Source organism: Alosa sapidissima, chromosome 3, assembly GCF_018492685.1.
Source record: "Alosa sapidissima isolate fAloSap1 chromosome 3, fAloSap1.pri, whole genome shotgun sequence".
Taxonomy (NCBI): Eukaryota; Metazoa; Chordata; class Actinopteri; order Clupeiformes; family Clupeidae; genus Alosa; species Alosa sapidissima.
In genome coordinates this window covers 37130863-37135862 of record NC_055959.1, presented here as the reverse complement: position 1 = coordinate 37135862, position 5000 = coordinate 37130863, and the positions used below count along the sequence as shown (strand labels likewise).

Genomic DNA, 5000 nt, shown 5'->3' with positions numbered 1-5000 from the left:
CTAGCCTTTCTTTCAATTTCAGTAACAGTGACGAGTAGTTTCGGAGGGCTGGTGCAAGCCCTGCACGATTAGCACTGCTCACACTCCTACAAAGTTGGTGTGTATTATGTACAACATGCTTATGCTCACCAGGTCTGATTGGTGTGTTTGAAATGTAGACTCTAACAGTAGCAGTCTTGGTTTTGCTAAGCTGCGTGTCACCCCACTATCCCCTAAGTAGCCCTGGCTGTAGCGTGCAGATTGGGGACTCGGGTTGGAGGTCAGAGGTCAGAGGTCAGATTGTTTTACATCTGAATGTTAATTGAATAAATGAAGAGTTTGGTTCCAAAACGCTATATCTCCATTTAAAAAAAAAAAAAAAAAAAAAACATTAAAAAGTCAGGCTATTTTATTCAAAGTCAGGCTATTGTGTACTTCAGGTAATATCAATCAAATTGCAGTTGTGTTGTTTTGATTGAGTAAAGATAAATCAATCAACCATGCCCAATTACAGTTCTACTGAAATATCTTGGAAAACAAAATGTAAAAAAACAATTTATATAAAATTAATTAAAATGGTGGATATGGCGTTTTGGAACCAAACTCAAATGGACTGAGCTCACATGGATTGCGTCCCCTAGCTGCCCCTGTCACCACATATTCACATCAGAGGATTCCACCATGTTGGATTCCACCCACACCAAGAGTGCATTTGAGTTAGTGACACACCAATGTCATCGAACTCGTTAAAACACTGCAGGTACAACTTGTACACCGATTAGAGCTTGAGTCGCTCATCGACTGGCCCGATGTTATCAGACGTCCGACCATCAGCTTGGTGTGTGCACATGCATCAGGCTCCGTTGCTACAGCACCTTCACTGTCCAATAAAAGGTGCAGTTACTCCCCATTCCATATTTGTACATTTTATACCTAACAGGCAGTACAATAAGCCTTTAACCCCCTCACACACACACACACGCACGCACGCACGCATGCACGCACACAACATACATACAAAGACACAAACACAACACACAAAATACACACACACAACAAACATAGACACACACACAACACACAAAATATACTCTCAAAATACACACACACACACACACACAACACACACACACACACAGGCAGGGAGAGAGTGCATGAGAGCCAGGGAGGAAAGGGAGAAGACTATGATGAATGAGTTCCCATTAATTATCGGATGGAGTGTAATTAGAGGTTGTCATGGTGATAGTATCTCATCGGTCTGCCTGACATGACTCATCAATTATAAAACAGCTGTAAGATATTGGACAGAGCAGAGAACACACATAATGTTGGGACATGCCTCGGATTCCATCAAACTGCGTGTGTGGGGCCCTGGGATTGGGGAATGCGTGTGTGGGGCCCTGGGATTGGGGAATGGCATGAGGCTGAGCTCCCGTGCCTATCAGCCTCTTTTTTTGTGACTCGCACCATTTTCCCTCTCAATAACACCCTCTGTTTTATAAAGAGAGAGAGAGAGAGAGAGAGGGAGAAAGAGATAGAGAGAGAGGGAGAAGAAGAGAGAGAGAGAGAGAGAGAGAGAGAGAGAGAGAGAGAGGGAGAGGGAGAGAGGGAGAGAGAGAGAGGTCAATACAGCCTTTTGTCTACCAGACCAAATGAAATGTCAGGCTGTGGAAGTGTTTTGCTCCCTGTACAACGCTGCAGGATCCAGATTATTAGAAACACACAAACAGCCGTGTATTGATTTGAAAACTCCAGCTTTGTGTTTGAATATGGACAGGTAAATCTGTAAACATCTGAAACAAGGATGTAGAAACCTCTGTTCCCTTCCTGATTGGATTTTTTTCAGTTACACTCTCATTTTGAATTGGCAATTCATAACTTGACATTAAAAACCCAACTATACAAAATTATAATGTGTTATATCTGTTTTCTGTATATACGTATATCTGTATAACGTTTTTCCAAAACATTTTCAACATAAGCCGTACTCCAAACACTTCTTCAGATTTGGCAGTTGTTTCATTTTACCCGTTTATCCCACAACAATGTCAATTTGTGCGATTGCCATTATGTGTTACCCTTAGAAGTTTAAAAAAAAGGTCTTAAAAGGCATTACATTTGTACTTCAAAATGTGCAGATACCCTGCTGAAACGATGACGTAGAAACCCCTGTTCCCTTCCTGACTGGGCCTTGTCTGTCTGGTGACTCTCCATGACTCAACCTTGACTTCCACTACTAGTCTGCCAGTGGTCAATGCATCATGTAGGATGTCATACAAGCTTTAGTGGCATTGCTGTCTTTCTTAGCATTTTTTTTTGTGATCAACTTTTTATTAAGAAAAGTCATGACGTGACAAAATCTCATGACATAAACTATGTACACAAAGCCAGAGCCTTTTGCGTTATCTACACATATTTAGACATGGTTTTTTGATAGCTAAGCGTCGACCAAGATCCGCAGTGAAATAAGTTTCAAACGGTGCGGCCTGAGAATAATACTGAGAATAATAATAGAAATACAGTAAAAGTAATAATAATAATATTATTATTATTATTATTATTATTATTATTATTAACTAAATAATAATAAAATAAACATATACACACACATACATATACATATACATATATGCGTACAACACAATACATATATAATACAAAAACATACATGAAGATTACATTTGGACTAACATGGCAGATTTCTTAGCATTTGTTGTACAGTTCTGCATTTCACAATGTTGACAATGTTGTTGACGGTGGACAAACCGTTGACTCGGGAGGATCGGTTGACTCCATTGTGACGTTGCCGAGTAATAATCAATTTAATTGGCTAATACAATAACATAATCATTGCCAATTGAACGATCATGTGATTTGTGCGAATGGTCATGTAATCCGCACTTTAGTTCTCCTCCACTGACTAGGGTGTCCCGTGTGAGCAAGAGTCCTAATTTGCAAATGTGAATGTGGACCGAGATGAAACTGAAACAATGAAAATGAAACAATGTGTGTGTGTGTGTGTGAGTGTGAGTCTACATTGTTATTGTCTATTGTCATGAAACCACACACACACACACACACACACACACACACACACACACACACACACGCACCCTGTGTCTGCTCTTCTGTTTTGCAATGTGAAAAGCATTTGGTTTAGGTTATTGGATTATTATTTCATTACAAGACAGGGCATTTGCACTCTGTTGCCATGGAAATGTTAATCCCAGATGTGTCTCTGAGTGCTAAATATCACATTCAGAACAGAACCTTTTGTCATTTGGATTTGTTTGCAGTGCTTATTGCTTATTTATTTGTATATGTGTGTATGTGTGTGTGTATGTATTTCTACAAGAAGGTGAGAAAGAGAGAGAGAGAGAGAGAGTGTGTGTGTGTGTGTATGTGGGTGTGTGTGTGTGCATGTGTACATATTAGTAGTGTGTGTGTTAGTGTGTATAAGAGAGAGAATGTGTGTGTGTGTGTGTGTGTATGTGGGTGTGTGTGTGTGCATGTGTACATATTAGTAGTGTGTGTGTTAGTGTGTATAAGAGAGAGTGTGTGTGTGTGTGTGTGTGGGTGTGTGTGTGTGCATGTGTACATATTAGTAGTGTGTGTGTTAGTGTGTATAAGAGAGAGAATGTGTGTGTGTGTGTGTGTGTGTGTGTGTGTGTGTGCTGGCTTCAGCTGCATTGTGCCCCAGTAGAAGCTGAATCTGATGAGCTGTGTTTGTTTTTGGTGCTGCTGGGCTCAAACAATGACTTCTCAGTCTGACTCAGGTGCTCTGGTGATGCCAGCCACAGCAACAGGCAGAGGAGCCTGTGTGTGTGTGTGTGTGTGTGTGTGTGTGTGTGTGTGTGTGTGTGTGTGTGTGTGTGTGTGTGTGTGTGAAAATATTGCTCTGTGGGCCCCGGCCATGGCGCGAGAACACATGTGCTTTTTAAAAGCAGGGCTAGCCAAACACATGTGCTTTTTAAAAGCAGGGCTAGCCAAACACATGTGCTTTTTAAAAGCAGGGTTAGCCAAACACATGTGCTTTTTAAAAGCAGGGTTAGCCAAACACATGTGCTTTTTAAAAGCAGGGCTAGCCAAACACATGTGCTTTTTAAAAGCAGGGCTAGCCAAACACGTGCCAAACAAAGTCTTTCCTTGTGTTAATGAATGTGACGGTTAAAATTCAATGGGTTCTGATTGGCTATTAGCTTTTTATTGTTCTGAAAATCGCTCTGATAGTGATCCCCAATGATATTGTTCTTCATGTCGTTATCGTTATAGTTTATGTGTGAACGTTGTCATTCATATTAATGAGAACGATATTTATTTATAGTTATCGTTATCATTATCGTTATCGTTATCGTTATCATTGTTGGTGTGAATGGGCCTTAACGCTAATGCACACTGTGAAGCTGATGATACACAAGGCAGTGTTGTGGCTCTCACTGATATTGGCCAACATTTCTTTTTTTTTCTGGAGAACTTTAATCAGTAGTAAGCAAATTTAGCATCATCATCATCATCATCATCATCATCATCCAATCGGAACACTTGGAACTGGTTATGTGATTGCTCAAAAAAGTTGCCTCTTCTATCATCACTGTAACTGTACAAATGACCAGCAGAGGTTGGCATGCAACTGTGTTGGCATGTGACTGTGTTGGCATGTGACTGTGTTGGCATGCGACTGTGTTTGCATGTGACTGTGTTGGCATGTGACTGTGTTGGCATGTGAATGTGTTGGCATGGGACTGTGTTGGCATGCAATTGTGTTGCCATGTGACTGTGTTGGCATGCGACTGTTGGCATGTGACTGTGTTGGCATGCGACTGTGTTGGCATGTGACTGCACTCTGTTGGGGCTGGAGGCAGGGATGTATTTTATCCAGCACAGTTTATCCACCTCTGGAATTTCAGAAATAGAATTTATCCACCTCTCAAAAGAGTTTATTCACCAATTGCAACATTTAACATTCAAAAATTACATTGTATTATCCACATTCACAATATGTACACTCTCGGAACCATTGA

The 5000-nt window shown here is 40.7% G+C and overlaps 1 protein-coding gene across 4 annotated transcripts in view; it reads left to right on the top strand.

The window, feature by feature from the left end:
* Positions 1-5000, top strand: part of LOC121705296 (arf-GAP with dual PH domain-containing protein 1-like) — a 31228-nt gene that overhangs the window by 18019 nt on the left and 8209 nt on the right. The gene's annotated exons all lie outside the window — the stretch shown is intronic.